Source organism: Lepus europaeus, chromosome 15, assembly GCF_033115175.1.
Source record: "Lepus europaeus isolate LE1 chromosome 15, mLepTim1.pri, whole genome shotgun sequence".
Lineage (NCBI taxonomy): Eukaryota > Metazoa > Chordata > Mammalia > Lagomorpha > Leporidae > Lepus > Lepus europaeus.
The window spans coordinates 80,693,775-80,717,336 of NC_084841.1; positions in this window are offsets into that span (position 1 = coordinate 80,693,775).

Genomic DNA, 23,562 nt, shown 5'->3' on the forward strand with positions numbered 1-23,562 from the left:
TGAAATATTGAGAGGTATTGGCATCCTTCAACTGTCCCCAAATTGTCATTCTGCTAAGACTCGGGCAGGCAGTTAGGTGGTTCTCGTTTGACAATCATCCTGAGCTGCGCTCCACATTTCGTGTTGTGTAACTGCTGGGTTGGCCTGCAGATACTCCAGGGTGACAGCTTCACACATCCCCTGAAAAGAGGCGTCCACACACTGACAGCTCCTCATCATTCAGCCAAAGGAGGGGGAAAAAATGAAAAGGGAGATTTCCGTTCTGATTTTTAATTTAAGCTAATCTATGCAAAATGCATCATCTCATAGAAAGCAGCACAAGAACTGCATTCCAGAAAAACGGAAAATTGCAGCTGCTTCAAATTAGAGCAATAAATATTTCACCTTGCAGGAGAACGGGCAGAAAGTTTTTGTTGAAGGCCAAACTACATACAGTGAAGGAAATTGAGAGTAATTGAAGATTGGGTTTAATTTAGTTAACTTTGTAATAATCTTAAATTACTTCTCTTTCTTATTCTTTTAGAAATGCTGAATGCAGACACTGAACCTAAAAATGCTAAAATCATCTGTAAACTGAGCATTTAATTAAATCAGTGTCATCAAATTCCCAGTCATCACTTATTGAAAGAAATCTTAATAACACTTTAGAAAGAAATAACAATGTGTAAGCATTAATATAGATATACATTTTTCTGTTAAGATATGCCAGCATTCTCTTGGAAGTGTCACTGTTTACCTGCGCGCTAGTTGTCTGACAACATTGCTGCCTTCCTCTCTTATCTTTTGCTCAGAACCTGGGTGCCTTTATTTTCAGATCCAATCTCCAGCTGGATGGGAAAATATCAATGTTGTTTAAAACTTTCTTCTGCGAGGACATTTAAAGAAAGACAGATATACAAAAATCGGCTCCTATTTCCTGAAATTAATGAAAGTCGCTCTCTGCAATGGGGCTAAGTTGGAGAAAATGCATTATTTTATGGGCGATATTAAGAAACTGTCGTGCAGACTTCTTCTGTTCTGCAGAGTATCCAGTCCAGCCACACAGACCTCAGTAGTCTGACTTTCATTTTTACGTGCTGGATTAGACTTTATATTTGTTTTGATAGAAAAGCAGGCAACAGCCTATTTCATGGACAATAAATTCAAGATAGTAATGATGAGATAGTACTGCCTCAGCTAAGTGCACCCAGATTGGAGGGTCACATATTTGACCTCCATCTAGTATGGCCCTTAATGAATCTATATAGTTGATTAGAGTTACTGTCTTTTTATGGCTCAAAATAGCTTTGCATGGAAAATGAGCTCATTTTGACTAGAGTTAGGAGAATCGTTTTGCTTCCAACACATCCCTAAAACTTTTCCAAAGACTTCTAAGTGCCTGCTGTTAACTTTCAACCTTCCAGAAAGCTCTCCTTCTATTTGCTCATTCCGTTTTTGTTTTGTACAAGAAAGGAATACCATTCTCTCACCTTTTATCGGTCTGAAAAATCCTATTTTCTTGAATAATCAGTAGCATTAATGAGATGCCATATCCTAACCCTAGTCTTGTAATTATTACAACATTTTTCAACGCTTCCTTGCCTACTCAAATCCACAGAATGGAATGGAAGACAAAATTGGCATAGCATGTTAAGGGATTTGCATAAAAAACAGTAAAAATTTAGTGAGGATTAGAACTCAGAGCTATTGTCCTTTTTAGTTGCGATACTTCTTTTATTCATTTATTTGTCTTAATATTCTAGCAGTCCCAAAATAAATGGGATGTTTGCAAATGTCACCATAAACATTCTGTCTTGCATCCAGTGCTCCTTCCTTCTTACGCAATGGTCGCACAGTCTCAGCTTCCATGGTGTAGCTCTCTCCTTATCTGTGTGGGAAACTCCATCTATCTGTCTCTCTGCCTCTCTGGCTGCATCACTCACTCTTAATTCCAGGAAGTGATTTCTTACTTCTTGTCACTCTCTTTCTTTCTACCACTCACTCTCAATCTATCAGAACTCGTTTCCTGGTGCTCTGACCACTCTAGCCTCATGTATCTCCCGGACTCCATTCCTCTTGGAGAAATATGACCCAGACTCTTGCTTTCCTCTTTCTCTCTCCTTCTTTTTAATGTAGTTTCTGGAATTTCTTCTTTTTCCCCTTTGTCTTTTCACTACATTTTAGGACTTTGAGAGTAGACAAAATTAGGCAGTAAACTACCAAAAATTCACTTTACTATATGCACTGCTGAAGAAATAAGTATTTTTTACAAGTTTCCAGAAGTGGGACATGGTAGCTTCCCATATGTTTAAATCATTCATAAATACAGTGAATGTTTTAAGTCAGGGATGTACTGTCCATAGCAACAACAAAAATTAGAATACAGAAAAACCAGGTGCTTGTACTTCCCATTTTGTTTCCTATGTTGAACTCAGAATAAGAAAAAGTTTTGAATTTCAACTTTTTAGTGTATCACTTCATGAATGCTTTCATGTCATTATTATCCACATATTAAAATGGGTAGGCTATATATTTTTAATGTATAATTTGGTGTGGGTATATTTACTTCAAAATAATAGGGCTGGAATAGCTAGCTCATTCTAATAATGGCAGGAATTTCTTATAAAATGTAATAGGTAAATAAGGATTTTTATAGCATTAATATTTTCTTAATTCCTTCAAAATGAAATCTGTATTGGTCAAGTAGTTTAGCCTAAGTTCTAAAGAGAAAGCTAAATGTGACTTACTAAGGGATTTCTGCACCTCCTCAGGAACTTCTTTCTTGCTGAAATTACAGCAAGGTGCATTTCCAATTACATTCCAAAAGTAAGCACTTCAAAAATAATCATTTTAATAGACATTTTAATTGCATGTAATTCCAATTTTGAAAGGGAATTCTTTAGTAACTCTGTTGAATGAACTTAGTCTTATAAAACGTCAAAGACTATGGGTATAGAGATATCCAAACACTCATTAAAATGAAAAAGGTTAGGAAACAAACAAGCTGTAGGGAAAAAAATCAACTCTGCATTTTAAACTAGATTGAGGACAGTAGATCCAATCTCCACTCTATACGTAGCATGATTTGTATTAATTATTTTTTCCTCAGTGAAATAATGACATATGCACTCCATCAATAGTTACTAGGTGGAGGAGGGGGAGGAAGGAGACAACCATGAATGATATACATGCAATGCAAAGGAAAATAAATTGATTTTCCTTTGCTCCATATAATTGTTGCATAAGTAGGCCATAAGCTATGATGTAGGCAACACTCGCAGCTTTTTGTAAGCCAGCTCACATTTCTGTGGTCCCTATTCACACATTCCAATAAACAGAATAAAACATTTAATATGGTGGAATAGCCCAATTCTTTTCCGCCTCTCCTTGACAGTTATTCTGTAGTTCAATACCTTGTGCATTTTTGCTCGAAGAGGATGAAGCATTCTTCTTTCCAAGTGATATTAATCTCTTTTGCTATCTTAGCAGGGATACATTAACCAGGCCGGACTCTGAACACGTTTTTATTTCTTACCATAAGAAAGACAGCCAGATAGCTCATTAAAATATATCAATGAATAATAACTTCTTCCTTTAAATGAACTAATATCTAAGTTTAATGAAGCTCAGTTTATAGTGATTTTCTGGCTGAAGTGCTCTTCTTTCTGCCTAATTATGTGCACAGCTTTCAGACAACAAGGAGTGTCTTTAACATTAGATAAGAACCTGGGCTTTTATCTCAATCAATAGTCTTTAGCCTTTGAACTCGTGTCAGTGGAAGACCAGTCCGTCACGTTCAGTTCTACCTGACCTCTTTTTCTTCTTCATGCATGCTGCCATTTACAAAAGAAGCACACACAGAGACACACACACACACGCACACACACAGACGCAGGCGTGCATGTACGCACTCGCACATGCTCAGGCTCACCGGTGCACACACTTAAGATATAAGCAGGCAAAGTGTTTCGGTTATTTGTGTGCTTGTGTGTGTGTAAGCACACACGCATGTGTGCACCGGATCCTTTATAGCTGTAAAGATGTGTGACTGTAATGATGATGTTAAAATTTTCTTGTTTCCTTTCACTGGGCTTTGTGTATCTCAAAGGAGCCCCATATGGTGCTCTTTGTCCGTGTCATTACCTCGTTACAGCCACTGTCTGCCAGCCAAAGGTAGACCGAGCGCTGCAGCTGTAGACAGCGATACAACTGGAATTGTCTAAGGTCAACAGTGCCGTAATTACTTTAAAATGTCAGCGTACAATAAAATACAACAGTTCATCTGGCAGAAAGCAAATTAGCTTTGACCATAGCGTAATTACCCTTTTCTCAGCACCATTAGAAGAGATCAAATCTCCACATTCACTGTTTGAGGAAAGGCCATCAGAGTACACTCTACCTGACAAGGATGCACATTTGCCATTTTGAGATGTAATTAATTGTCCCTATAATAGAAATTTTTATATTTGACTCTGGAATTGAAATGTGTAATAACCTGGCTTCTTCGTTTTAACCATTTTGGTGCTGGGGAAAAAAATACATTGTGCCAAGTACAAATAGGTAGTACCAAGACCACCCTGAACATATTTTTCATTTTGACAACAGTAGGTTCTTCTGCAGAAGTGATTTCTCTGAAATGAGTTCACACATTATTGGAATGATACTAATATCTGGATCCCACATCAGAGGAAACAAATGAAGAAATTCACATCATTACAGTATTCTTTTCACAGCTTCCTTTCTTTTTTGCTTTGATGTTGCCTGTCAAGTTGGGATAATGTGACCTGAAGTGGCTTTTACACAGTCTGGGAGAAATGTTGACTTCCGCCCCGATCTCCTCTCCGTCTACAACTCCACCTCACAGCGAATGGCTCTCTAGGCCTGGGGGCTCCTCCCCTACCCACATAGCATCAATGTCCCATTAAGCCAAGAACATCCTCTTTTTCTCAAAGACACTCATCATTAATGGTAGAGAGAAATACAAACACACCCACAAGACAGTGGTTTGATTGACGCAGAAGCAAGCAGGAAGGAGCTGACCAGTGACAGTCCCTGAAGGGCAAAAACTTCAATGCTGCCTGTTGACCTTCATTAATATTTAAGGGTGCCAAAAATATTTTAAACTGATTTGAAAGGGCTAGAGGTTTGAGCAGAGTTTCTTCTTGGAACCAGTTATAGACACATATGAAACAGCTGTTTCGTATCACACGAGCCTTGCACTGTGTTTAGAGAATTCCACCACCATAAAGATGTTTACATTTTCTTGATGTTTTATTTACTGTGTTGTGGGCTTCTTCATACTGTTTCAAATGAGAGAGTGTTTTCTTGGGCTCAAAAATCTCTCTTTTGAGTACAGATTTGCTTGGAGGTGGGAGGGTAGCAAGAATTATCTTGGTAACCTGCAAGTATCTTTAACATTTGCAACAAAATCTATAACATAACCCTTAATATTGAACCATTGAGAGTTTTACTCTGTTAAAGCCAAAGTAAAAAAAAATTAGAAAGCTTTCTGGTAAAATCACTGTAGCATATAATTGATCAGTTGATCTACTCAGAGCAGAAAATTATGGCACATACTGGGCTTTCTCCCCAACCACTGGATTGCTTTGTTCTTCGGCATTATTTACAACTCTTACATCATTTAAGAATGTAAGAAATAATAAGGGCAATGAAACATTTAAAAAATAAGCTAAATGACCTGATAAAAGTTTTAAGTAGAGGTGAACACTGAGGAAGAAGGAAAAATTGTTTCTTTGAAGGTTCTCTAGTCATTGATTAAATCAAGATGCTCATGGAGACACTGCAAGGATGATTTATAGAATTCCAGAGAGTAAATATCACACAGTGAGCTTGGATGGATCTAGGCTGGCTAACACTTTTAGATCGGCAAGACTGACCAAACCGAAATGTTCAGTTTTTCATAAATGGCATAAGTTAATGACGTGCCGTTACTTTGAAAGAAAAGTGACTTTTTTTTTTTTTCTTTTCACCCAGTGATGCAGTGGAAGACTCCTGGCAGGTCAATCAGACGGTCATTGAAGTAGTCCGAGGCTTGTGTTAGCCCAGAATTTTAGGTCTCTCACAGCCTCATTCATATCCACCTTTGCCTTCCCTTTTTCCCAACGTAAACTCTACATTCCAGCTATGTTATATACTCTACCTCCACTTGCTCCTGCACCTCTGTCCACTTCTTTGCCAACTGTATTCTCTCTGGATGACCTCTCTGCTGCTTACTGCCTCTATGCAATCAGATTATATTCCCTCATCTACCTCAGTAGTAAGCCCACAATAATACTCTCATTGTCTATTTCCTAATTGAGTCTTTCTCTTTGAATATATGAAAATTTAATTGTCTGTTGGAACAATAGAGACATTAGATTTTTTTTTTAATTTTCTTTCTCTTCTTCCACTTGGCTTCCATACACCTTGTATTAATAACAGTGAATCTTTAACGGTGGCAGTGATCACATAGCATTCATTATTGCCTCCTGCATTCATCTGCTGTATCCAAACAAACGGTTCCTCAAGTTCAACTTGTTTTCATTTGATTCCATACCATAAAGTAGGTAACTCAAAGTGGAAGTACTGCCTAAACGTACAACAAATGACATCAAATTCAAGATGTGAGTCTTAAGGTAACAAAGGTTGCTTTGTTAACATTCTTGGTTTCTGGGGAAAAAATGAACAAGAATTCTTAAGGAAATCACAGTATGGATTTATCCAAAGATGTTGTAAAGATATAGAGAGATAAATCTTGAAAATAAGTTAAAATAATCATGATGTGCAACTGTCAGAACTAACACATTCCTTACGGAATCCAGCCAGCATTACGGAAAGGCAAACAACCCCATGGAAAGTAATGTTCATCATTTTTTTTTTCAACCAATTTATCAGGCAGTCACTTGAAAGGCAGCCAATTATTCATTTGACATTTCCTTTACATTAGCAACCCAAATTGTTAAGGCTATATTTTTATAATGAAATGTTTGTTAAAACTGTAGACTCCCTCTACATTTTCCTTTAAATATTGACATCTGAGAGCATTTCCTTTTCAATTAATTGAAGTTATTAAATCTTTCTCCATTTAAAATGCAGGAAAATTGAACACACAGTGGGCTTTGAATTTAAAAATAAAGGCAATTTTGGCATGAGGAATTCTGAGTCTTTTAATTTATGTACATTTATCTTTTAACCCTAGCAACAAAAGCATTATTTTGAAGCTATGCACTTTTCTGCTTAATGTCTAGCATGTTTACTATGTACTTTTAGGACTAGATTTGCTTTCCTACATTTTGAGAGAGCCATTTCTCATCCTTATTTTTCTAGGTAAACCTCAAACCCTTCCATCCCTTCACACTCTCAGCTGGTGACTTTGGTTTTATTCTACTGACAAAATAAAACAAAATAGGACATCTACCTCCTGCCAAGATGAAATAACAGGGATCAGGTTTACCCTCTGCAGTGGTTTAAGTGTGTCCCCTCAATGTTCATGTGCCAGAAACTTAATTTCCAATGCAGCAGTGTGGACAGGCCAGGCCTCACGGGAGGTGTTTAGGTACACAAGGACTGTGCCCTCCCTGATAGATTAAGGTCATTTTGGGGAGTGGGTTTGATATAAAAACGAGTCTGGCTTCTTCATGCCCTCTCTCAAGTCTGCTACCATGCTTTGATACAACAAAAAAGCCCTCACCAGCTGCAGCCCCTCGATCTTGGGCTTCATAGCTCCAGAATCATGAGCCCATTAAACTTCTATTAATTACAAATGATCAAGTCTAGGTTTTCCTGGAATAGCAGTATCAAATAGACTATGCTACCTTCTAAACTCAAATTAAAAATTGGAAATTATATAATTTTAAAAATGTTTTCAAAGCATGAAAGTCAGATATAAATCAGGTAAGCCCTGTGATTCACAATTTACAGCTTAGAGAAATTCCAGACTGTGCTACAGGGAGAGAAAACACAAGGGAACCCATTCAGAGCCCAATGTGCTTCCTGCAGGAAGGAGACAGTGCTGAGAGCCTAGGGAGACGAAGGTAGTTCCATTTCCCAGGGCAGAGGTCCAGAGAAGATGAACCAAAGAAGGGAAGTCCAGAGATGAGAACTGCAGAGGGCTGCAGACAATGCTCAATAGAACCATGAGATCCTACCAGTGAGGAGACCGTCTATGTCCAGAGAAAATCCATTCAGAAGGATTAAAGAGGACAGTGGCAAAGATCACACAGGGTTGAGGACAATGCCTGTTCCAATTGACTGGACTGGAAAGATCCGTAATTCATGAGGTGCTCAGTTGAGTACTCAGGAAAGTCTTGCCTTGGTAGTGGGAAATGACCAGCTCTTGACTGAGCACTGCTCCAAATCTGTTTCAAAATCATAATAAAATACCTAAAGGCAGAAAACTGCTTTCAAGTAACTTAATTTCATTCCAAAGCAAAACTCAAGACTATTTCCAAGAATACAAAATATTTGGCCTGTGACCATGTAAAATTAACAATTCCTAATATGAAATAAAAGATTATTAGACATGCAAAGAAGCAAGAAAACACACTATATAATGAATAGCCAGTCAATCAAAACTAACATGAACATTAGAAGTAGATTTAATTATTATAATTATATTTGCATGCATTTGAAAAAAGTTAAATGAGGAACTGAAACATGTAAAATAACCAGCAACCAAGCAAAACACCCTAAGAAAATTTCTGGGGACGAAAGCTAAAATATCTGAGATTTTAAAAAAAGTACACTGGATGAGATCACTGGAAAAATCAGACTTTGTAGAAGAAACAATGAAATTGAGAAAAAAAAGCAATAAAAATTACAGAGATGAATGCAAACAGAAAAATAATTTTTCAAACTAAAAATAACTTCAGAGAGATGTGAGACAGCTTCAGATGAAAAATAAATCTGCAATTGGAAATATAAAGATGGATGGATGGAGGACTTCTGAAGATGTAAGTCTAGAAATTTCCCAATTTTATGAAACACGTAAACCTATAGATATAAAAAGTTTGAAGAACTCTGAGCACCTGAAAAGAGAAACAGGAAGAGAACCACACTAAGAAACAAGATAACAAAATTTCTCAAAACCAGTGAGAAAGAGAAAATCACAAAAGAAGTCAGAGAAAATGGCATATTACAACAGAGGACCAAAGAAAATGATGATAGTAGAATTTGTTTTGTTGGAAATAATGCAACCAAAAAGCCAGAAAAATCATTATTCTTTAATTATTAAAAGAAAAAAAATCATTGACAATCAAAAATTCTAGACACAATGAACAAGCATTTTAAAACAAGAACAAAATAGAGACTTTTTAGAAGTACAAAAGCTAAAAAAAGTTCACCAACAGGTTACTTTCATTACCAGTGATTGTAAAGGAAGTCCTTCAGGCAGTAAGAAAATCATACAAATTGAAATAAGGGTGTACATAAAGGAATGAATAATGCATGAAATTTTAACTACAAAGACAAATGCATAAGACTTTTTTCTCAAAAGATTTTCTTGTGAGAGACATCTTATATGAGTCTTAAAAAGATAATTGACTGTTTAAACTGAAAAAGCAATGTTTTGTGAGTTATATGGCATATAAAATCAAAATTTAGGATACAAATGTATAATGTAAAAGAAGTGGAAAAATGGAAGCATACTATTGTAATGTTCTTATACTATAAATGAAAATCACTTGAATTTAGACTGTAAGAAGATAAAGATGTATACCTTGAAACATAACATAATGCTAAACAAGTTATTGAAGAATAATCCAGTAAGTGAGATAAAATGAAAAGTTTCACTTAAATAAGGCAGAAAACTCAGAAAAAGGAAAAATAATACAGATGGAACAAACAGCAAAACTGTAAATTTAAACCCAGTTATATCGCCGGCACTGTGGCTTAACAGGCTAATCCTCCGCCTTGCAGCGCCAGCACACCGGGTTCTAGTCCCAGTTGGGGTGCCGGATTCTATCCCAGTTGCCCCTCTTCCAGGCCAGCTCTCTGCTATGGCCCGGGAAGGCAGTGGAGGATGGCCCAAGTCCTTGGGCCCTGCACCCCATGGGAGACCAGGAGAAGCACCTAGCTCCTGGCTTCAGATCAGCGAGATGTGCGGGCCGCAGCGGCCATTGGAGGGTGAACCAATGGCAAAAAGGAAGACCTTTCTCTCTGTCTCTCTTTCTCTCTCTCACTATCCACTCTGCCTGTCAAAAAAATAAAAAATATAGGCCGGCGCCGCGGCTCACTAGGCTAATCCTCCGCCTTGCGGCGCCAGCACACTGGGTTCTAGTCCTGGTCGGGGCACCGATCCTGTCCCGGTTGCCCCTCTTCCAGGCCAGCTCTCTGCTGTGGCCCGGGAAGGCAGTGGAGGATGGCCCAAGTGCTTGGGCCCTGCACCTGCATGGGAGACCAGGAGAAGCACCTGGCTCCTGCCATCGGATCAGCGCAGTGCGCCAGCCGCAGCAGTCATTGGAGGGTGAACCAACGGCAAAAGGAAGACCTTTCTCTCTGTCTCTCTCACTGTCCACTCTGCCTGTCAAAAAATTTAAAAAAAATAATAAATAAAAAATAAAAAATATAAAAAACCAGTTATATCAATAGTAAAATAATAGGAAATATATCTTAGTCAAGGGAAAACTATAGTGCCTAGATTTTTTTTTTTTTATTTGAAAGAAGGAGTTAGAGAGAGAAGTAGAGACAGAGAGAGAGGTCTTCCATCTGCTGGTTCACTCCCCAGATGGCTGCAAAGGCTGGAGTTGTGCCGATTGAAGCCAGGAGCCAGGAGCCTCTTCCAGGTCTCCCATGTGTGTGCAGGGGCCCAAGTACCTGGGCCATCTTCCACTGCTTTCCTAGACCATAGCAGAGAGCTGGATTGGAAGAGGAACAGCTGGCACCAGAACCGATGCCCACATGGGATGCCAGCGCCTTGGGCCAGGGCCCTAACCCGTTGCGACACAGCACTGGCCCCATAGATTTTTTTTTTTTTTTGAAAAAAAAAATTATTTATTTATTTATTTGGAAGGCAGAGTTTACAGAGAAAGCGAAGGGATGATAGCGAGGGAGCATCCTTCAGCTCATTCATTCCCCCAAAGTGCTGTAGTACCTAGAGCTGGGCTTGTTCGAAGCCAGGAGCTTCCTTTGGGTCTGCTATGTGGGTCCAGGGGCCCAAGGACCTGGGCCTTTTTAAGTTGCTTTCCCAGGAACATTAGCAGGGAGCTGGATCAGAAGTGGAGCAGCTGGGACTCCAACCATCACCCTTATGGGATTCGAACATGTTTTCCATGCTCATCACTTCTGAATATTGCACTGAAAGTTCTAGAGAGCGAACTCAGGCAAGAAAAGTAGAAGGCATCCACATGTTGGGACATAAAAGGTAAAATTGCCGCCGGTGCCGCGGCTCACTAGGCTAATCCTCCGCCTTGCGGCGCCAGCACACCGGGTTCTAGTCCCGGTCGGGGCACCGATCCTGTCCCGGTTGCCCCTCTTCCAGGCCAGCTCTCTGCTGTGGCCAGGGAGTGCAGTGGAGGATGGCCTAAGTCCTTGGGCCCTGCACCCCATGGGAGACCAGGAGAAGCACCTGGCTCCTGCCATCGGATCAGCGCGGTGCGCCGGCCGCAGCGCGCTACCGCGGCGGCCATTGGAGGGTGAACCAATGGCAAAAGGAAGACCTTTCTCTCTGTCTCTCTCTCTCTCACTGTCCACTCTGCCTGTCAAAAAAAAAAAAAAAAAAAAAAAAAAAAGGTAAAATTGCCTTTTTTAGTAGAAGCCATAAGGATTAAAGTAGAGAATTCAATCAAAACTCAAAAAACAGTAAGTACTAGTATTATGAGTTTGGCAATATTGCAGGATGCAGGTTATATATGCAAAATCAATTGTATTTCTATATACTGGCAATTAATAACAATAAATAGACAAAAATTAATGAACAAAATAAAAAATGACATTTTTCCCTAAAAACTATGAAACATTGATGATAGATCATAGAGAACATGTAAGTAAATGGAAACATTGAATGCATTAGTCAATTGAAAATTGAATATTATTAATCTGTCAATCCTTTCCAAATTATTTACACATTCAATGCCCCCAAATTTCTATTGGAATTTTTTGTTCGCCTGCTTGCTTTTTTTTTTTAATGATGAGTTTACTTTGAAATCATATAAAAATACAAAGGACCTAGAATTGTTAAAGCTGCTTTGAGGCCGGTGCCGTGGCTCAACAGGCTAATCCTCCGCCTTGTGGCGCCAGCACACTGGGTTCTAGTCCCAGTTGGGGTGCCGGATTCTATCCCAGTTGCCCCTCTTCCAGGCCAGCTCTCTGCTATGGCCCGGGAAGGCAGTGGAGGATGGCCCAAGTGCTTGGGCCCTGCACCCGCATGGGAGACCAGGAGAAGCACCTGGCTCGAAGCTTCGGATCAGCGCGATGCGCTGGCCACAGCAGCCATTGGAGGGTGAACCAATGGCAAAAAGGAAGACCTTTCTCTCTTTCTGTCTCTCTCTCTCACTATCCACTCTTCCTGTCAAAAAAAAAAAAAAAAAAAACACTTTAAAAAAAAAAGAAGAAAAAAATCTGCTTTGAAAAAGAAAAAAAGTTGGATGCTGGACACTGCACAGTGTTGAGAAACCTGTGATTTTATGTTAGGCAAAGATTTCCTTGATATGACATCACACATACAATCCATAATAAAGCAAGTTCATAAGCAATACTTTATTAAAGCTAAAAAGTTCTGCTTTCACAAAATGCCATGAAGGAACAGGTATTTTAGCTTAGCAGTAAAGACATCTGCATTCAATACCAGCGGAACATGGTTCAGTTCCTGGCTGCAGCCCCTGACTCCACTTCTTGCCAGTGTAGACCTTGGGAGTAACTGAATTCCTGCCACCCACGTGAGGACCCTGGATCGCATTCCCAGCTTCTAGCGTTGGCCCAGCCCAGCACCAGCTATTGTAGAAATTTGGGGAGTGAACCAAAAGTGAGGAACTCTCTCTCCCTGACTCTGCCTGTCAAATAAAGAACTAAATAAAAAAAAAAAGAAAACACACACACACACACGCCATTGAGAGAATGAAAAGAACGAAAATACAAGCCACAAACAGAGAGAATGTAATTGCAAAAGTATATATTCAAAATAGGACTTGCATTCAGAATACATATATTAAACAAAACTCTAGAAACTCAATAATAAGAAAAAGAAAACACCCTTCTCAAAATAGACAAAAACATTTGAACAGATGCTTCAACAAATAAACACATAAAATGATGCTCAGTATTATTATTCACTAGGGTGATGCAAATGAAAACCACACTGATATACCACCAAACATCCATAATATGGCTAAAATTAACAAGCTTGAACAAATGAAGTATTAATGAGGATCATGAAGAACTGGAACTTTCATATAGCGTTGGTGGGAATATAAAGTGATACATTTATTTTGGAAAATAATTTTTGGATTTTAAATATTAAACATAATACCCACCATTTGATCAATCTATTCTACTCCCATATATTTTCCCAGAAAAGAAAAAAAAAAGGTATACATTTAAGCAAAGAGTTACAAATGGATATTCACAGTATCTTACTCTGTAAAAGTCAAAACACTGGAAACAATCCAAATTACAAACAAATTACAAACTACCAACCAACAAATATTGTTATATTCATTCAATGGAACCCTACTCAAAAATGGAAAGGAATATGTATAGATTCATATAAAAACTTGGTTGATTTTTAAAAGAATCATGCTAAGTGAAGGAAGCCACCCAGTACATTTTATATAAAACATGATTCCATTTGTTCAAAGCTATAGGAAATACAAAATGTTCTATAGTGACAGAAATCTGGTCAGTAGTTTCCTGGGAAGGACTGGGCTAGAGACACATTGGATCTGCAAGCAGGGAAACTTTTGAGAGTGACGGATGTGTTTGCAAGCTTGGTAATGGTGTCGGCTTCACTGAGGAATATATTTGCCAAAACATATTGAGTAGTATGTTTTAAATATGTGTAGTTTATCGTATGTCAAATATACCTAATAAAGCTGTAAGAAGCAATTGCCTGAGAAACAAATATTTCTGCTTGAAATAAACCATACTACCTGCCTTTTTACGTGATACTCTGTCTACTGTCCCCTTGATGTGGATGAATGGCTCTGCTGCTGTCTAAAGCCACACTCTACGTTTGCTCACTTCCCGCTTGTGCCTAGGCAAGGAAATCGCATGTGTAATTTTTCCTTCATTTCCCGCATCACCAAATCTCCCTCTCGAGTGAAGCACTCGTTTGCCTACACAAACTCTGTGAAAGCTCATATGTAATAAAAGACATCTCTGCTGACCTCATATCCACCCCTTGTGTCGTTCATTTTCACAACACAGCGTCCAAGGAGTACGCATTTAATGTAGCTAACCCTACTGCCTTTAATGTAGTTAAAACTTTTCCTCTTCAAAGCACTCTCTTCATTTGGCTTCATCTTTTTCTGACTCCCTTTCTCCTTACAAACGTGCAAATGTTGAAATTCCTAAATATTCAGACATTATTCCTCTCCTCTCATTACATTTTCTCTGGGTGATTTCATCCAATCCCATTGCTTTTAACATCATCTATTTGCCAATGACTCCCAAATGTGTACTGTCAGCTCTCACCATTTCATTGAGCTTCATGCCCATATTCTGAACCTAGATGTTTAACAGTGCATTCAATCCAAAATATCCAAAACAGAGTTCTTTGCTTCATGACTGCTCAAGTAAGCGGATTTGTCCTTTGTCTCTGTAGTGTCATCACCTTTTACTCAGTTGCTCAGGCTGAATTCTAGAAGTCATCTGTGACTTCTCTCTTTTGCCAAATCATCCATCTTTAAATCATTTCACTAATAACTTCCAAACATATGACAAATTCAATAATTTCTTACTGTTTCCAGAACTCACATTCTAGTTTTGTGTCTTTGTTATCTTTTACTTGGAGCATGATTATCTCCTAACAAGACTCCTTGTTTCTTCTCCTGGCCCAATACTGACTATTAGATTGTTTATTTTAAAAAAAAATCATATCATGGTTCTTTCCTACTTAGGGCATCTCACTAGTTTCCCTATACTCTTGAAATACTGTTCAGACTCCTTATTACCATCTTTAATGTCCTAGATGACAGGGACCCGTGTCCTCTCTCCCATCCTCACTCATATATGTACTGCATCTCATGCAGTGTGCTCCAGTTAGACTGGGTTATTCTGTTTCTCAAAACAAACAAACAAACAAAAAAAAAAACACACACACAAAAAAAACCAAGTATATTACAGCCTTACAATTTTTTACAGTGTTTTCCATAAGAAACATATTTGCACAATATCTTCACACATATCTTGCACTATCCACACCTAAGCAGTAATATCACCTCCACCGAATAGTCGTCTCTGATCTCCTTTCTGAAATAGGCATGATCACATTCCCTAATCCCACATTCTAGTCTGTAACCGCCATTGTTTTCTTCAGAGCTCCATCACTGTCTCTCTGTTCCTTTATTTATGGCTGGCAAGCTGCATGAGAATAGAGACTCATCCATGGTGTGTTGTCATTTACAATAAAGCATTTTAGAGATAGCAAGCACCCAAAAAATAACACGTAGTTGTTGATTGTTGTTAAGTGAGTGAATGAATGCCCGTTGTACTTCATGTGGACATACTCTGTATTGTTCCATTCTGAGTCATTAGTCCATTTTTTAGAGTTTCTGCTCTTTACTTGAGGTTTTTCTAACCTTCAACTATTTTTAAATGTTAGTTTTTATTTTATTATAGTGAGAGGCAGGGAACATATAAATATATAGAGACAAAGGCAAAGAGGGAGACAGAGAGAGAGCTCTCATTTGTTGGTTCACTCTCTGAATGCCTATAACGGCCAGGCTTGGGTCGGACTAAAAGCCAAGAGCTGAGAACTCAATTCTGGCCTCGTACATGGGCCAAGACCCAACTAATTGAACCATCTCAGCTGACTCTCAGAGTGTGGATTCATATTGAAGCTGGAATTGGGAGTAGAGTTGGAACTGGAATGCAGGCATCTTCACAGGCCTCTAAGCACCAACTTCCTTTAAAGATTATTTTAAAATTTCATTATTTCATCTTTTATGAAGTAGAAAGACAGAAAGCTGGAGAGCAAGAGAGAGACAAAGGGAGAGAGAGACCAGAGACAGAGATCTGAGATTTTTCTACAAACAATATATCCTCCAGAATAGAAGCAAAATGTAGTCAGTTCTTCCTTGTCCCATTGGTATCAAATAATATGATAGTACCCTACTGTTTCTTGATTGTTGTCTAATAGCAATAGTGCTACAGGAATCATGGGATTTAGGAGGCATGTTTGCAAAGTGAAGAACTCTATCGTGAATACATGCTGTATACAAACTAGTTGTTTTACATATGCTGTCTCATATACTATTTCTAATTTACATACAGAGAAACTGAATATTTTTAAAAGATAATCAGCTTACCCATTATAACAGAACAAAGCATTTGACATATGAGTACCTGGATAAATTTTAGGGTCATTGTGACCTATGTTTTATCAAGAAAGTTTCCACTATCCTTCATAGACTTTGAGAGACAAAATAATAATAATAATAATACTAATAATTGAATATTATTTTGTTTGCTCAAAGATAAGTTGCTTTTTCTTATGTCTTTATGTTTTTGTATTCTTTTTTTTTCTCTTTTACTCCTTAACTCAAAAAATATAGGAATCCAAAATAATGGTGAACACAAAAACTTTGTTGGATAATTTGAATAGATAATTCAGTGATTGAAAGTTTTCTAAGTAGAACCATTATGGGACCACAAAGATTGAGACAACTCTTTATGCTGATTAGAGACATCGGTGCTAAGGAAGTAAAGTTCCTGATTTTGTATCATTTACACAAAATGTTTGCTTTGTTTTACTTTAGGCCTCCTGCATCCGTACAATCTCCTGTTGTCACCAATATAAGCAACTACTCAAAATAATTTTGAGTAAGAAAGGGTGGATGGCTCAGAGCTACATCTCTGTAACAATAGTCATTAATATTATTGTCTTCTGCAAAATACTTTTAAAATCTGTGTAAATGATCACTTGAGAAAATAGAATAATTTTTGTTTATATTTTTTCAAAATTAGAATCACAATTAAGATAGTCTTTCCATAATACTACTGCGACATAGACAGAATATCATTTATTTTAATATGTAAGCTTAATATGGAGAGACATATTATATTTATATTTTAAATAGTATGGCTTTCTTATTTTAAAACCCAGTCCTTGTATGTATCCCTAAATGAAGACATGTGTTAGCAAAGGACCAATAGAAAGGATCAGGTGCTTATGCTTAAGTGAAAAAACTATGTCAGAACGCATTCCATATTGATACAGAGTAATAGAGATGGGCAAGGAAAAGTTAAACACCACATGGAGGCCATTTGTTCCTTCAAAGCATGATACAGATTCAAACCTTCAGATAAAAATGTACAAGCTGCCAACTTCAAAGGAGAAAAATCAAAAACTAAAAACCAACAATTGAGAATTGTACCTTGCATATATAAACACTTAGTGTGCAGATGTGTGCTGGTACCTCACATTCATAGGGCATATCTATGTCAACCCATATTATCCTAATAGCTGAATCAGAAGATAAGTGTTAAAAACTCTGAATTCATAATGCTTTGTGTACATAAAAAAAATCATAAGGTTCTACAGAAATCCTGGCATATACAACATTTAACATTATTTACATTTAATTAGGCAAAATCAAATCCGACAAAGTTGGTTTATTAGATTTCTCCAAGGCCAGTTGTTTATGTAAGTACTGAATCATTAATATGCAGCTTCTTTCATAATTATAAGGCTGTCAGATAAGAAACCTGCTGCATAGGACAGATAAAGAAACTTGGAGATAGTCATAGATATAAACCCCAATTCACACTGCTAGAGCATCTGGAAAAGTCTTGCATGAAAATGTGAATTGCTTTACAGAGGTAAACTACAGGGATGCAAACAAAGCAGTGAAAAGCTAATGTTCATTTGTTTCTTTCCCCTTTTTAAACTGGGGAGTTAAGTAGCAAATCATGTAGTGAAATTATTACATTAGAATTTTTTAAGTTTAAAGACTTACTGGAAAGCTCAAAAACACTTTCATCAACATAGATGTCAAGATGAAGATGGACTGAAGTTAACATTTCCATTGATAATAATAATAATCTAAAATGCTGCCACTCTATTTTTCAGACTGACATTCCAAACATTGAGTTTAGGAATAAAGTAGAAATAAACTTATCTGAAAGTTTATATAAATTTTTAGTGAGAAGTCTACTTTCTTTTTTTAAAGATTTATTTATGCATTTATGTATTTATTTATGTATTTATGTATTTGAAAGGTAAAGTTACACAGTGAGAGGGACACACACACACACACTCACACACACACACACTGAGATCTTCCATCCACTGGTTCACTACCCAGATGGCCACAATGCCAGGACTGGGCCATACTGCAGCCAGGAGCCAAGCACTTCATCCTGGCCTTCCACATGGGTGGCCAGGGATGCGAACACTAGGGCCATCTTCCACAGATCTCCCAGGCACATTAGCAGGGATCTGGATATGCAGTGGGCCTGCTGCACCACAACATCAGCGTTGAGGCATCTATTTTCTATAATTGCTCACTTATGTAAACCCCACACACTGAGGTTTCCAATGACTTCCTTGACTATGGAGGGACTTCACCCAACTGTCCCATCTAGTGCGTGTTGTCCTGCTCTTCCTTGAATCCAGCTCAGCCTTCAGATCCCCCAGCCTCTCTTCTCAGGTAACCCCTTCACTACATCTTTTTTCTTTTCCCAATGACAAGAAAAGCAAAAAAAAAAAAAAAAAAAAAAAAAGAAAGAAAGAAAAATAAAAGAAGCCAACCATGCCATCTATAAATCATCTTTTTATTTTTATTTTTATTTTTTGCTTCAACTTTTCTATATATTTCCCCCTCCACTTAGTGTCAAATTCCTTGAGGTCCAGGTTTCTGAAACCTTAATTCTATCCCTTGTTGTACTACTCAACTTGTAGTTGCTCTAACCAAACTACCTGCAAGAAACTTCTTGGGAAGGAAAAGTTTTGTTTTAGCCAACAGTTTGAAAGTTAGAGTTCAAGATTAGGTGAGTGGTTATGTCACCTGTGGAAAAGCATTCACATGGGGAGCTAGGAAGCAGAGAGGGGCAGAACAGCCAGGCAGAACTTGAACGCAATCTATCAACTCTCTTGCCAAAACTCTCTGAGGTCAAGTCTCCCCTAACCTATCAATCCTTACACTCAGCAACTAATATAACATTTTACTAACTCCTTGAGAGATTACAGAGGGGAAAATAATATTTTTGTTATTTGTAATATGTAATACCTTTCCCTCTTATAATATTAAAATATTAATTAATAATGCTGAAAGTAGAAAAGGATTGTTTTTGTTAACTCAGTGTCTTATAGTTTTTTTTAAAATATAAACTTTACTTTCATATAATACTTAAGATAAACTTATGAAATTAATTTAAAACTATTACTGCTACTCTTGTGCCCCAAATGTTTTCTTCCATAAATAACTTCAGGAAATACAACACATTTCCCATCATCCTCAGTGATTATTTCATACAATGAAATTTCCATGGAAATTTTGAAGCTCCCCTGCCCCGTGCTCATGCCTTAGTTTATTAAACGATTGTATGAGCATATCTTTTTTTCTTTTCAAGAACCAAGCCAAGGCAGAAAAAAGGAGAGTGGGAGATTTTGAAATCACCACTTGGATACAAGTAGAGACCTACTGTTGTTCAGGAAGAAGTAAGTGAGTCCAAGCTAACAATCTCTCCATTTTTCATTTTTCCTCCACTCTATCCAATTACTTCTCTCCTTTGGGGACTGGCTTATTTTTTCTTATAGTACTTAGTATAATGGGAAATACAGTTATTGAGAAAGCCTCAAAGACACTTGGCTGCCATGGCCAGCGCACTGCGGCCGGCGCATCGCGCTGATCCGAAGCCAGGAGCCAGGTGCTTCCGCCTGGTCTCCCATGCAGGTGCAGGGCCCAAGCACTTGGGCCATCCTCCACTGCACTTCCTGGCCACAGCAGAGAGCTGGCCTGGAAGAGGGGCAACCGGGACAGAATCCGGTGCCCCGACGGGACTAGAACCTGGTGTGCCGGCACCACAAGGCGGAGGATTAGCCTAGTGAGCCGCGGCGACGGCCGATGGTGTATTATTTTTAAAATGTATTTCAAAGATAGAGTGCTCTCATCAGATGGCTCACTACCCGAATGCCCACACGTCCAGGGCTGGGCCAGGATCCCAGAGCAAGGAGCCAGGAACTCAATCCAGGTCTTCCATGTGGGTGGAAGGGATCCAATTACATGCACCATCACCACTGCCTCCCAGGGTGAGACGCTGGCATGAAGCAGGACATGGGCATTTAACTGCTAAGCTAAGTGTGCAATCATAATGCTCTGCTCCTTTCTTCATTTACCTGAGTATAGGGATCGCCAGTTTACCTTGAGGAGGAAGTGAGAGGAAATATTCTCAAACTTCTCTATGAAAAAAGTTGGAATTTTGAGAAGCAATTTTGTCCGTTGAGACTGTTTTGTAATGTTCAGAGGCCTATAAGAAAGAAGTGTCCTGAGAACTTTTCTCTGCTTTATTATCTTAGGTACTGCAAAATTTGTCTTCATTTGTATACTTACTCTGAAAGAGAGATGTGTCGGGTACAAATTTTCCAGGCTGCTATTTTTGGAACATATGGGCAAAGCTGAAATATATGAACATATGTATGTATGTTTGTGTACGTATATGAGCGTGTATATTTGTATAAGCAACCACATTTTTATTCTCCCCCTCTTCTTCCCTCCCTCTTCTGCATTTGGAAGATATTTGAAATATAGAACATGTGTTGGGTGGGCAGGCAGTATTATTTTATAATGATCAACAATTGTGTGGGTGTACATGTGTTTCTCTTACCAAATCTACAAGCAACTAATCTATTATGTAGCTAAAAATTATTCCTTATGAATGATTCCCATTTTCTTGGTGGGCATACGTTATATATTCTTCCTTGAAGGAAGAGAGAATATGTATAAATCGCCTAGAAAATTTGAGTCTAACATATTGTAGATGCATCAGTCAAATAAGAATTTACCAAAATTTAAAAATAGATAAACATTAGTAATTATGTTAACTAGTGGCATTATTCAAGGGTAGTCAGTCTAATGACATGGAGTGGGGTTTGTGGGTTTGTGTGTGCCCAATCATAATGTGTGTCTATCAGTTTGTTCTGAAATACATACATGGGAGAATCTGTGCTGTGAGTTCTTAAACATGTAGGCAGTTTTTGACAAATTTTGATGGAATTAATTTTCTGATTATTTTATGTATTAATTTTAATTTTATTATTTTCAGTTTGTTTGAAAAACAGGGTGACAGAAACAGATCTATTTATTGGTTAACTTCCCAAAGGCCTCCAGCGTCTAGGGATGGGTTGGTCTGAAGCTAAGAGCCTGTAACTCCATTTGGGTCTCCCACATCGATGGCAGAGACTCAAGTTCTTCAATCCTGTTGCCTTTCGGTTTTTCATGAGCAGGTAGCTGGGTTGGGATCAGAATAGCTAGGTCATGAGCCAAGTGCTCTGACATAGGGCATAGCCACTGAACCTCTGTGTCCAATACTGTCCCCTTCCCACACCCTCAACCTCCAATTTTCGCAATATTTTAAATATACACTTGTATTGATAATACCTTCTGTGTAACAATAAACCCCCAAAAAATGAGTATGAAGTTACACAATGTATTTTTCTTTGGTGATGTGTACTTTCTTAAAAGTGGTCCATAGTTATCATGCCTGCCTTTTCCTGTTTTATTTTTCTATCATTTGCATTTCAATGAAAATAAAATGGCTAAAAATGTGGCTGATGATTGATTACAACTTTGAATTTGGACTATCTATTTACACTTTCTGTATACCAAATAAAATCATCAAATAGTACCATTAGCCATTTCAGAAGATGAAAAGCTAAACCTTAGATGACTTTGAAAAGAATAAAATTGGGGTGGGCATTGTGGAGTAGCAGGTTAAGCCTCCACCTACTGTTTCATTTCTTTTTTTTTTTTTTTTTTGACAGGCAGAGTGGATAGTGAGAGAGAGACACAGAGAGAAAGGTCCTCCTTTCTGCCGTTGGTCCACCCTCCAATGGCTGCTGCGGCTGGCGCATCTCGCTGATCCGAAGCCAGGAGCCAGGTGCCTCTCCTGGTCTCCCATGCGGGTGCAGGGCCCAAGCACTTGGGCCATCCTCCACTGCCCTCCCGGGCCACAGCAGAGAGCTGGCCTGGAAGAGGGGCAACCGGGGTAGAATCCGGCGCCCCAATCGGGACCAGAACCCAGTGTGCTGGCGCCGCAAGGCCGAGGATTAGCCGGTTAAGCCACGGCGCCGCCTGTTTCATTTCTGATCCAGCTCCCTGCTATTGCACCTGGGAAAGCAGCAGAAGATGTCCAAGTGCTTGGGCCCCTGCACCCACAGGGAGATCTGAAAGAAGCTCTGGGCTCCTGGATTTGTCCCAGCCTAGTCCTGGCCATTGTGGCCATTGTGGCCATTTAGGGAGTGAACCAGCTGTTGGAAGCTCTCTCTCTGTCTCTCTTCTTTCTGTAACTGTTCCTTTCAAATAAATTTCAAAAAAGTAAATCTTTAAAAAATGTAATAAAAAGCCCACGAGAGTATTTTAGGCATGGAAAGCCAAGACACTCTGGCAAAAAAAAAAAAAACAAAAAACAAAAAAACAAACAAAAAAAAACAAAACAAAACAAAAAAAAAAACAACAAACCTAAATTAAAGATCTCTGTGAGTGAGATCCCAGCGGAAAGAAAGGGCCATCAAAGAAGGAGGTAGCTTTCTCTGAAGGGAGGAGAGAACTTCCACTTTGACTATGGCCTTGTCTAAATAAGATCGGAGTTGGCAAACTCAAGAGGCTTCCATAGCCTTGACAGCTCATGACAAGAGCCTTGGGTGATTACTGACGTCATAAATAAGAGTGTCAATTATTAAACAAACAACAGGAGTCACTGTACACTTACTCCCCATGTAGGATTTCTGTCCTTAATGTGTTGTACTATGTGAATTAACAGTATAGCTAGTACTCAAACAATACTTTATACTTTGTGTTTCTGTGTGGGTGCAAATTGTTGAAATCTTTACTTAGTATATACTAAATTGATCTTCCGTATATAAAGATAATTGAAAATGAATCTTGATGAAAAATGGGATGGGAGAGGGAGTGGGAGATGGGATGGTTGGGGTGGAGAGGGAGGTTATGGGGGGGAAAAAGCCACTATAATCCAAAAGTTGTACTTTGGAAATTTATAAATAAAAGTTAAAAAAAAATAAAAGCATCCATATACATACTAAAACAATGGAATAAAATTTTATTATATAACTATTGATTAGAGGTTGTTGATATCATCTATTCATTTAAACATGTTAAGGGATCTTAGGTGTCTTTTATGATAAAAAAAGGTTTTACTCTTTGGACAGGGGCTTCTAGTGTTTGAAATTATTGAGGGATTTTACCCTATATC